The sequence below is a fragment of the Pinus tabuliformis genome, chromosome 3_1, assembly GCF_031772625.1.
Source record: "Pinus tabuliformis cultivar Carrire ecotype Pingquan chromosome 3_1, CPIR1, whole genome shotgun sequence".
NCBI classification, from domain to species: Eukaryota; Viridiplantae; Streptophyta; class Pinopsida; order Pinales; family Pinaceae; genus Pinus; species Pinus tabuliformis.
In genome coordinates, this window is record NC_142301.1 from 613,859,635 (window position 1) to 613,872,622 (window position 12,988).

Consider the following 12,988-nt stretch of genomic DNA (forward strand, 5'->3'; position numbering starts at 1 on the left):
CTTTGGTTAGTAAAAAATATGAGTGAATTATGGGCCACTTACTCCTTTGCTAATTAAGCTATGTGACTTGGTAAAATAGCAAAACAAATTGAAAAAATGTGTGGATTATGGCCACTTACTTTTCCCCTTAATTAAGCTATGTGTGAAATGTAAAAATTTTAAAGTAAAGGCTAAGTAATTGCCCTACTAATACTGATTATTAAAACAATCTGAACTATATGGAAAAAAATTGCAGAGGTGAAGGCAATTCACTAAAGGTTGCCAGTCACCCACGAAAGAAAAATTACAATGATTGTTTTTGTTCTCTGTAAACCGTGGGGTTAGGCTCTGCACAAGCGAGCGAACCGTGTGTCAATCTGCAAGAAAATGATAAGTGTTAAGCCAAATTATAGATATTAGGAGTGAGAATGATTATAAGCAATATGCATTATCAATGTTCTAAATTTAAACTTATATGATTAAAGAACAACGTATTTTATAAATGATACTATACTATAAATAATTTGACTAAAATTTACAATCTCACTAAAACAAATTAGTATTGAAGAACTAAATTTATTTATACATTCAAAAATATAATTTACCCAATAAAAAATTGCATTATAAAAATTTTGAATATAATTTAATAAAAAACTTACAATCTTATAAAAAAACAAAAATCATTAAATTTTACCCAAAAAAATAAAATTAATTAATTATTATCTTCACCCACAATTATAACTATGTACATTAACCCTTATAGGCATATCTACTACCTTCCCTCTAATACCATGGTCATTAAACTCATTTTTGAGGACTCATTTTTTAGGACAGTACTCCTTTTCAGCAACTGCACCTATATTATAATTTAGTTGGGTTGGGATGAAAGTTGGGGCGCTTTACCTTTGCTCTCAACTATAACCGTGTACATTAACACTTACAACCATATTTGCAACTTTCTTTCAAACACCCTGCACATTAAACTCATTTACCGAGCAAGCATTCCTTTTCAGAAACTGGAAGTAATATTATACTTTAGCTGCCGCTGGGATGGGCGGCTCTTGGAAAATAAAAAGAGGGATTAGATATTATAGTTAATTTATAATTTAGATTAGTTGATGATGAGATATATGGTTAAGATATTGTTTATAATTTTTTTTTACTAAATTTTTGTTTCACTTAACATGACAGCCTTATGACTTATAGCAAATAGATATAAACACGCCCCCAAACACACACACACACACACACACACACACACACACACACACACACACACATATATATATAGATATATTTACATATATAAACCAAGTGCTAAAAACAAGTGTGGCATTTACAACTAAAACAAACAAAAGAAAGATGTCTTATGTTTGTTCGAATTCCATTGCTGGGACGTTCGGTATCCTCGTTTTAAAAGGTGCCATATAAAAGCAAAGGTATTTATTTAGAAGGATGACAAAATATTTTCCAATACCACTGTTGCGTTTATGAAGTGGCATCCACAAATCTAGTTTCAATTTACCAAACAATCAGATGAGCTACGTCAGTATATTCGCTGAAAGAACAGAGTTAGCAAAATAGGTGAATTCAGTAATATCCAAGCCTCTCTGTTACCTTCCCTATCTACAGTCCAGTAAGCTTAATCTATCTCAAACTGTGTTCGACAAACAATGCAATATAACTGTTTAATATTTTGATTTAATTTTAATAATCTAATTTATTATATAAATTGAGTTTTTAAAAGTATAAATAAATTTCGTGCATCTAGAAATTTAGATTCATAAACTATAGCTATTAAATTCAAATTCAGATTTGATTACTAAAAAATTAGACTATCTAAAACCCAATAACAAAAACAATTGAAAGTGTACATCTTATATATATTCAAATATATAAAAAATAAATAAAATTAACATCGTTTTAAATTAATGAACTATATTCACACAGTTTGAAAAACACAATTTGTCTTACTCCAAAGAAGACACGGTAGAGATGCCTAATTATAATGTTCCTATCATTGCCGGAAAACAAGGCATTTTTTATGAAGTTAAAATAGAACATTCCCTCGAATTTTCATAGAAAATTGAGAATATTTCGATGATACATAATTTGAGAACTATTATTAAAGTGGCAATTTGGTAAACATAAACAAATTGCTATTTATTTGTTGATAAACAAATAAAACAAAATATTTAAAATAAAATAAAAAATTGCAATTACTTCGTTTAAGGACAACTTGATCTACTTCGGATTCCATTTGAAGCTATAACTACAGCTAAAAAGATTGGCAATAGCTTACCAACCAAATTCAATTTGGTAAACATAAACAAATTGCTATTTATTTGTCGATAAACAAATAAAACAAAATATTTAAAATAAAATAAAAAATAGCAATTACTTCATCTAAGGACAACTGGATCTACTTCGGATTCCATTTGAAGCTATAACTACAGCTAAAAAGATTGGCAATAGCTTACCAACCAAATTCAATTTGGCTTAACAAAAGGGAAGGCAAGCATGTATTAGTTTAGTATTTCAAGTGGCTGTGGGTTTAATAGGCGGAGGTATTGAAACTTGAATTTTATGAAGCATATTAAATTTAAAGTTTAGGTAGCCTTAGATAATTGTAGGAAGGCTTGATATTGAAGTTAACAGGTTTTTAATTACGGTTAAAATTTCTCTGTATTTATCTCTAGAATAGAAATTTATTTAACCATAACCAAAACAGTGTCAAATTTTTTTGTAATAGTCTATCAGAAATAAATCTCTCTGATTGAATTCCATAACATTATCATGATTTTGCATTATTTCTCAATCCTTGTAATTCCTATTATCTAACTTGATAATAGCTATCATGAAAATGCAGGAAATGCAATTTTTTTTTTACAATGTTTTCCATATAAAACTTATAGTTTTTTTTTTTATTTTTATTAATATAATTTATTTTTTTCTTACAATCTTTTTATATAATGAATTATATAAATATCATTAAACTCATCATAGAATTTAGGTAAAGAATTAAAAAATTAAAAAAAGAAACAACTCGTAAAATTTAATAATTTTAATAATTACCTTTTTAATTTTGGACAATCTTTTACAGTATTTAACGAAGGAGGAATTGCACACTATGAATCCTTAGTATCCTATCCATGTTGGAGAGGGAAAAAAAAAATTTGTTCAAATTTCTAGCACTGTTCTATTGATTGCTCCTACTGATGGGGATGAACAAAAATGAGTCTAATCCTATATCCAATATAATTCTATGTATAGTATTCAAAACTGTCAATGTAAAAAGTGTATGTATGAATTTGGGGTAATACATTGAAAAACTGAAGGCACTGTTCTTTGTCTTGTAAACTTCACTTGATTTGTCTGTAGATCTTCCAGTGTACCATCCACCATAGTTGTAGACTTTTAGTGCCAATAGTAACCCAAAAATGTCTTTGCACCATCCACACTAGGGAAATAAGGTGGTTCAAAATATATCTGACGCAGGGCATCACAAGCACCTAGATATGATGGACCCTTCATTTCAATGCTACCCATGGTTGTTACTACCAGCTGCTGATATGAGAAGAAAAACCTTTTCACCGCGGCTTCTATTGCCTGGAAGGCCAACAGAACATGTATTGTTGCAACATGGTAAGCACCTGAAGTGTTATGTGAGCGAAGTCCATGTGAATGAAACAAATGCATAAGTGCCTCCTGGAGCCTTGGTCCACCCTTTAGATCAGCCTCAACACCCATGACTTTGGGCACCAGATGCCTTAGTTCCTTGCATGCATTTGTAAGGTCTCTAAGGGGGGCAGACCGAAGGCAATATGTGCCTGCAAGCGTACTAGTGCTGCTAATTGCCAACTGGTGTTTAAGGCAAAGGAAATCATCTGGGTCCATCACTAGAAGCAAATTCACAATTTCTGTGAGCATGTTCCACATCCTTTCAACCATCCAATAGTCTGTGGATGCTCCTACGAAATCCCTAGAGTCTATTCTTTCATATACTCTCTGCAACAATTCTTGGCCTACAAATACCCAGGCCTCAAAGATCTGGAGGACATTGCAAAGTTTGGCATCTTCTGGATTATGGAACTATTTATGTTGTTTTAAAGAGTGCAAATATCTTGGCTTGCAGATTCTATCATATTCAAGAAGAGGCTTACCTGACATATTTGGTTCCCCCAAACCTAAAGTGAAGGAAGTCCTCTGCATATGGCCTTCAATGGCAAGCCATATTCTAGAAACCATAGCTTCAATGCTTTTCCATGTACCCAAACGAGGAAGTAAGCTCTCTTCACTTGTTTCACTAACCACAGGTAAAGCACCAGGTCTCTGCCATACCTCATGGAAAACTTTCCTAGCAAGAACACCACTACTTACTGACAACTGAAGAGTGGGAACCTGCTTGTCATTTTCACAAATCATTGAAATCAACTCAATCTGGGAACTAATTAAGGATTCAAGCCTTCTCTTCCATTCCTCTTTGTCAATGTAAGTCCTTGTGTCACAGAGGACAGACGGAACAAACCAAAAAGTAATCTCCAATGACTGTAAGGTAGCCTTTACCAACCCCTCTCTAGACCAACCAGGGCATTCCTTGAATTTCCACATGGCACTGAGCTCGAGGAGATGCACATACTGCTCGTAACCTGCACACTTGATGGGGGAGGGCTCTATGGACTCTTCAACAAAGGAAAAATAGGATGCCATTTATTTACATGACATATTTTTTCCCTGCAAACATAACCAGGAGAGTAAAGACACTAATGCTCTCCATATACCATAATCTAAAAAGAACAACATAATAATAGAATAAACACTAAAATCCATTTTAAACACTAAAATTTTGAAAACTGGAATAGAATAAAATGTTCTTAAATCCTTGATATATTTAAAAAGTTATATATAATATGTTACTGGACAGAAAACATATCTATTTGTTGCAACTCAACTTTTTCTGTAGATGATAAAAACTTAACACATAAATTCTCTTGCGGTTGCCGAGCCTCGCTTATAAGCCTTATGACTTCTCCCTCGCCCAATTTAGTGACACTCTTAAAATTTTCGCATCCTTGGGCTCTCCAAGTAGAATTCTATCGGGGATGTCCAGTTAAGAGAACTATGGCCAACAATTTAATTAGGAACAACCTCAACCTAGCATGGCGGTGTTAATGCCATTATGACTACACAGAGATCCGGAAATAATCCCAACACCAGAAAAGAATCAATAGAAGGGTATAATCAGTTCATATCGGAACTGAGTTAATCTAATGAAAACAATGCAAAACATGGCCTATATCGATGTGAGAGACAAACTAACTGCTGTGATATATGTAAGCCGTGGAATTTTCTCTAATCTAGCAGAAGGACATGGTGCATCGATCTTCAAATCGATAAAATTAGAGGTGATAACGACGGGACTAGACCTAGAATCAAATGCAGTTTCATTAATGCATTGATTAGACTTAAGAAACTGGAAGCAAGAGAAGAGGCACCCAACATTGGCCAAATTAAAAAAATTTGTGTGTAAAAATGATTGGATTCAATAGCCACATCGTAATCCAACTACCTCAATAACCCTATGCATGGTCCAATAGGATGTGTTTATGCTCAACCATAGTTATGGCATTAGATTCAAAACACAAAAATCATTTTCCAGAGGGAATCACCATAAGATCGCTATTTCTTTTTCCAATAAGTTAAGTCGCCTCTCTGTTTTTCATAGCAACTGAACTGTCAATTGAAGGCTATCCTTCTCACACACATGCATTCCATTGTTAATGGTTATCCACTAGCTCCATGTACTAATTATTATCTGCTTTTTTAAGGGTTGGCAATAAGCTCAGAATAGTAATAGCCATCCAGAAGGTTCATGTCCCTTACACGGTGGGTTTCTTGGTTGTTAAGCCAGGTGAACCGGATTCTTCAATTTCATTGGGGTAAATTGAAGCAGAGAGGAGTTGATTGCGGATCATGACAAAGAGGTTCTATCAGGGTTATTCCTCCGAGTGTATTATGTTGGTAGGCTTGAAAAAGAGTCCCCTCTGAGCAACGAGGAAATTGATACCAAACTGAGGGAATTAATTCATTCCAACATAGGTGGTGGTTCACCACAAGCAGTGAAAGATATGAGTGTTAAGGAGCGTCGTTATCCCGGGAATATACCAGCCCTCAAACCTATGAGTAAGGAAAGGTAGCCTTTCATTGTAGCCGATACGGAGACTGTTCTCGTGCAGAAGGTTCATGTCCCTTACACGGCGGGTTTCTTGGTTGTTAAGCCAAGTGAACCGGATTATGACAAAGAGGTTCTATCAGGATAAGCTCAGAACCTCTTTAAGGGTTGGCGATAAGCTCAGAATAGTAATAGCCGGAGGGGGGTGGGTACAGGATTATGATATAAATTTCATGGTCTTCAATCCGTAATTCAAAGCACAATTTGGCGCAAGGGTAGAGCGTTACCGGTTTCGAAGCGCTGCAGGGGATCACCTTCTGTAACGTCTATTCGCCGGAGCTCTGCCGTGTTCCTGTTCGATGGTTGCACTCTTTGAATTGCCGGGATTTGAGCAGATAACGATAACGTATTGAGGATGGTTGGTGCAGAGTTTATGAGCCTCGAAGCGTGGGTTGGTAAACCTCATTAAGACACCAAAGTGGAGGCGGGCAGGAACACGGCATCGCCGGAGCTGGAGGCGGGCAGGAACACGCATCGCCGGAGCTGGGTGAGGGGTATTCGCCGGAAGATAAGAGATGGATGCATGGATGCATGATCAATGCTCGCGGTGACGTCAAGCTCCTGTCAGGTGAGGGTAAGGACATAGCATTAATAATGCTATAGGGTCTGAAATAGGAACTGCCGATATGTTAAGGCAACGCCTATTTCCAACTCTAGATCCATTAATGCACCCTTATATTACCTGCCGCAACTCCCAAAACTCGGTAAAGACTAAAAACAAGTCTCTAAGCCAATCATTACTGGCTTAGTGCATGACACCATAACATATCAGGGTATCTGTAGTCATATGTATCCATGCATTTTCTGGCAGCTCTGTCACTCAACTTTGGGAGGCTCTACGGCACCTATCAAATCACGATTAAGATATACACATTGTACGCATAATGACGCGCCCATTTGAATTCTAAATTTTAATTAGAAAACCTGCCTAAACAGAGATTTGAATTTCAAATTCGAGAATGGCTGAATGATTTTAATGACGCGTCCATTTGAATTCTAAATTTTAATTAGAAAACCTGCCTAATCATAAATTTCAATTTCAAATTCGGGAATGGCTGAATGAATTTCATCCACTGAGTTTCAGCTTTGTGAGGGCAAATGGAACGTCAAATTCGACGAGCTTTATTTGACCACTGAGTATCTGAGGATGATGAGTATCTGCATCTGGTAATGGAGATGTGCTCAGGCGGAGATCTGTTCGATAGAATCGTTAGCAAGAAGAAAACAATACCCTTTACCGAAGAGGAGGCTGCAACCATCCTGCGAAAGTTCATGGAGGCCATCAGTTACTGCCACTCCATGGGAATCGCCCACCAAGATATAAAACCTGACAACATTCTCTTTCCCAATAATTCAAATTCTCTCGCTCAAATCAAGCTCACAGACTTTGGGCAGGCCTCCTTTTTCTCTCCAAGTATGATAATTTGTTAGCCCCCTTCCCCTGTCATTAAAGTCTGAAATTTTTTAGCATGGATTAATGAATCCGTGGTTGAAACCCTCAGATTAATGTATGCAGGGCAAGGATCAATGCAAGGAATTGTGGGTACTCTGTATTACATAGCACCAGAGGTGTTGGAAGGGAAGGATTACGGTGAGAAAGTGGATGTGTGGAGCACAGGGGTAATCTTGTACATAATTCTGAGTGGAGTTCCCCTTTTTCTGGGAGACACGCCGCAGGAGATATTTGAGGATTGTTCCAAGGAATGACATGATGAAGCACATTGTTGGAAGCTTCATCCAGAATTACGACTGAGGAAATCCAACAATAAAGGGAAACAGAAGACCAATGCTACTGCACAACAAGACTTGGGTTTAGACTCAGGAGATGAAACAAAAATTGCAGCCATAGTCGCAAGGGAAAAGCAAGAAAATAGGTCAGTAAAGAGGAATCTATAGCCAGTACCAGCGCATAAAATAATTCCCACAAGATTTCAAATGAGGAAAACCAAATTGATTTGTTCCATATCTGAGTTATTTCCAAACATACGAATATCGATATGCTGTTTGACAGTGGATCTCAGGCCAACTTAATTTATGCGGATTTGGTTAAGAAAATGAATCTGGAAACCGTGCCCCATCATAAACCGTATCCGTTGGGTTTGATAACCAAGGATGCCAATTTGCAGGTCACCCAGAAATGTGTTTTCAGGTTTGCAAGCACTACTAATTTCATTGATGAAGTCGAATTAGACATTGTGCCATTGGATATCTCGGGGATTGTATTGGGAAGCCTGTATTTTTATGATAGGACGGTCGTTTCCACATATTTGAGAACAAATACCATTTGTTCAAAGATGGAGTGGAGTACATTGTGAGAGCTCATCGCAAAAAGCTTAGTCTGTCTTTGGCAAGTGCAGGGGAAATGAAGCGACTGGTCAATTCCAACAAGAGTCTCATGCTCCTCATGATCAAGCAGAAGAATGAAATAGAGCAGGAATCCTTTGCATGATGTGAAGTTGAAAGATGAATTGGTTGATGTGGTCAATCAATATGGGTACATGTTTCAAGAACCAAAGGGATTGCCACCAAAAAGAGGAATTCAGCATGAAATTTAGCTACAACAGGACTGTCCACTCGCAAACATCGGTATGTATCAAATGTCAATTCTGGAAAGCTTGGAAATTAAGAAACAAGTCCAGGAATTGTTAGATAAATGAGTAATTTGTCCTTCTACTTCGCCATGTGGCTTACCAACTGTATTGGAACCCAAGAAAGATGGAACCTAGCGCATGTATGTAGATTATCGAGCTCTGAATAAGATTACAATAAAGAATTGATACCCACTGCCTAGAATAGATGATTTGCTAGATCAGTTGAAAAATCAAAAGTATTTCACTAAATTAGACTTGAGAAGTGGATGTCATCAAGTTAGAATAACTGAGGAGAACATATGAAAGACTGATTTTAAAACCAAACAGGGATTGTTTGAGTGGTTGGTTATGCCTTTCGGTCTTTGCAATGCTCCAAGTACATTCATGAGAGTTTGAATGATGTTTTAAGATCATTTCTTGATGAGTTTGTAATTGTCTATTTAGATGATATTTTGATATTCAACAAATTGCGAGAAGAGCATGTCAAGCATGTTAGGAAAGTTTTGGATATCATGAGAAAAGAACAGTTATTTCTAAAGATGTCTAAATGTGAATTCGGGAAAACTTCCTTAGTGTATTTGGGTCACATAGTTGGAGGAGGTGAGCTGAAGATTTATCCCTCTAAAGTTTCAGTCATTATGAATTGGCCAATACCCAAATCAGTTATAGAAGTAAGGATTTTTCTAGGAGCAGTGCAGCACTGGAGGAAGTTCATTTCCAATTTCTCCTTCGTAACAACTCCACTACATGCGTTGACTAGCGTGAAGGTTGTCTTCTAGTGGGGAGGAAAACAACAAAAAGCATTTGATACTTTGAAACAAAAGATCAGTTCAACCCCAGTTTTAGCATTTCCATATTTGAAACAACCATTTGAAATACAAATGGATGCAAGTGACTACGCCATGGTTGCAGTTCTTTTACAACATGGTAAGCCCATTTCATTTCATTCTGAATTTTTTAATGGTGATGTTATTAATTGTCCTACATATGATAAAGAGATTTATGCATTGGTACGAAGTGTGAAGAAATGGAAGCAATATTTGATGGGAAAAGAAGCCATTATTCACACCAATCATCAGCCTCTGCAATATCTTCAATCTCAAACCAAATTGCAACAGTCAAGGAACTTTCGTTGGATGGGATTTTTACAGCAATTCCACTTGATAATCAGGTACAAGAAAGGTATTTATAGCAGAGTTGTTGATATGCGTTGTAGACCGGGTCTCAATGATACACATCCATCAAAGGCCAAATGGATTGAAGTGGGGAAAGTGAGGGAATAATACCCTCATCTGTTCAATAACTGAAAGTGATACTTTTGGGGTCCAAAAGGCTTCTGGTGGGGAGGAGTGATCAGGTGCTTAGAATTATGCTCAAAAATCAAAGTGTCAAAATATTTTCAAACTCAGCTTGAGATTGAAGAGCTCATCATTATGAATTCAACGGTGTGAACAACACTCAAATCCGAGTTCGTATGCAGAAGTTAGAGCAAGTCAAAGTTCAAATTTGACCTGCCTACATGGCAGGATTAGGATGATGTGGCAAGGTCTTCAGTGAATAAGTAGGCAACAAGTGGAAGCCCTCCATTGGCCCTCGTATATCACATATTGTAGCAGTAAGTGGTTCGGTTTAAGAATCAGCCCCCAAGTAGAGCCGATTGCGATTTGCGATATCCTATATCGCAATCACAGGAAAGTATCGACAAACATATATCGGCCCTGGTACCGGCAAGGTTGGGAGTTGCGATCACACATTGCAATCACAGTGGCAACAAGAATCGACCCTGACAAGGGTTGGGTTGCGATGCGATATTGGCCCCGATTGCGATGCGGTAAACCACAATCACATTTCGAAATCACACAAGACGATAGAGTCCCGCAGTTTATCACTACCAGACATTGCCGATTACGATTTACGATACGACCGAAAATTATAGCCCGCCACGCGGTGAAATCCTCTCTTTGTTAGCAGATTTTGGTGCTAATTTGTAGCTTTCTGTCGGTTTTAGAGCATTTTGTGGAACGAATAGAGGAAGAATTAGGAGAAGTCATAACTTCTTCAGTTCTTATCCAAATTTGATGAAAAAATAGTCAATTTTAGCAATTTTGTGTATCCTGAACTCGTTGAAACAGGTTGTAGAGGCATTTGAGCATTGTAAACACACTTTTGATGTAATTTGAGCGTAATAGAGAGACCCAAGCCATTGGAAGTTGGACCAAAGCGACATAGCCCAAGAGGCATGAAGTCCTTTATCATATGCTTGTTGTATGTTGTATTTTGATGTTCATTAATATTGTTGTTGTTCAGGATATGTTTTTATGTTAAATTGTTCATAACATTTACATAAAAAACTCTCATGGGAAAAGAAAAAATATTGAATCCTTGAGCACTTGAAAAAGCAAATGATAAGCATCTTGGGTTTTAGCTGAATGGGGAATTAGCACAACAATACTAATCTGCTCCAATTCAGATCAATTAGTTGCATAAATAAGTTTTACTTGGTACTAAGAGTCTCTGAATAAGCCTCCATACCCAGCATCCCTTGGGTTTCCTTTAGAGGCCCCATCAAAATTAAGTTTAAAAAAACCAATAGGAGGAGTAGAGAAGCTTGAAGGAGAGGAGTCGGGGGAGACCAAAAGCTTCTAGGAGGATGGGGCAAGCATTTGTGAGGATAGATTCAAAATAATTGGGATCTGAGAGTCATGAGGGGCAACCTGCCAATCATCTGGATGTCAATGCTCTGCTAAGATAGTTTCTCGTATGTTCTGAATTATCCCGTTCCAAACATCTTCTTGGGAAAGTCTTTTCCCTTTGAAAATCCCTCTGTTTCATTCTTTCCAGATTTCCCAGAGGATAAAACCCAATGCTATACTCCATGCTCGATTCAAAACAAAGCTTCAGAAAATGTTGTTCCTCCAGAGTCCACATTTCTATTGATTCCCTAATACTATTGTGATCTCGATCTAGGTGACCGAACCTATATTTGTTAATAATTGGTTTGCAAAGGGACAGAGGTTCAAAATATGCTCCATATCTTCACTTTGTGAGCCACACAGACTACAAAGTGATGGGCCTTGAACTCCTCTTTTCTAGAGTTGATCCCAAGTGAGAATTCTTCGGCGACATGTCAGCCACAAGAAATATGCCACCTTTGGCCATAAGTTCCTTGTCCATATCTTCCTCCATATGGGACAAAGATGTTCTTGATTCTCAACTATTGCAAGTTTACATGCTTCCTGGATTTTAAACATCACCTTATTTGAGTATCCCCATCATAATATATCTTGGCCTTCTAGTTTTGAAATATTCCTGAAGTGAATCTCCTTTTCCATAGTCTCCTAATGGTTGGAATATGGAGGGTTCATCCAATCTTGTTTCCCTTTCCATTATCTCCAAGATGGATCCAAAGAGGGCCGTGAGAAGTGATCCACTGTTGAACAATTTTGACTACTCATGAACAGGAAAATGTCCCCAAGGTCCTGCCTGTTGAATAGTTTAGCCCGTTGTTGCCATGAATCTTTCCAAAAGACTGCTTTTTTTCCATCTCAGATTTCCCAAAATGGATGATTTAATGAGATTTCAATTAGCCAATGCTAGATTCCATATTGAAGAACCTTTGGGGGGTTCTTGGATTCTTAGTTTTCCCTCTAGAGAGTCTAGCATTTGATATTTTCTATTCCATATGATCTTCCACAGATCAGAACCGCCCTAAAGCCATATTCACTATAATTTAGCACCCATGACTTGATTGAGGGTAGAGGGATCCCGGAGGCCCAAACCTCCTGCTATTTTAGGCTTGATAACATTGGAACATGAAACTAGGGCTCATTTCTTAGCCTCTTGAGCACCTCTCCACAAAAACTTTTTAAATATCTCTACAATGTCAGAACACGAGGATTTGGGAGAAGCCAAACCTGAGAGCTATTAAATTAGAATAGATTGAAGAATAACCTTCAGAAGAACCACCCTTCTAGCTAAATTGAGAGCCCTAAAGGACCACCCATAGAGCTTGGATTGGATTTTTTGTAGAAGATCTTTCCAGCAAGAAGTTCTTAAAGAATTAATCACGAGAGGAATTCTTAAATACTTAGAAGGCAGAGAGTCGATGCCAAAACCAAAGGAGCGGGCCAAGAATGTTTGGGTAGGGACAAAGGTCTTAAAGAAGAAAATACTCGACTTATCATTA

The 12,988-nt window shown here is 37.2% G+C and overlaps 2 pseudogenes; one reads left to right on the top strand and one right to left on the bottom strand.

Annotated features, from left to right (window-relative positions):
* Positions 1-3,396: 3,396 nt before the first annotated feature.
* LOC149188496 (nematode resistance protein-like HSPRO2 pseudogene) lies at positions 3,397-4,689 on the bottom strand (annotated as a pseudogene).
* Positions 4,690-7,381: 2,692 nt separating this feature from the next.
* On the top strand, positions 7,382-7,918 carry LOC149188497 (calcium-dependent protein kinase 4 pseudogene; annotated as a pseudogene).
* Positions 7,919-12,988: the final 5,070 nt, after the last annotated feature.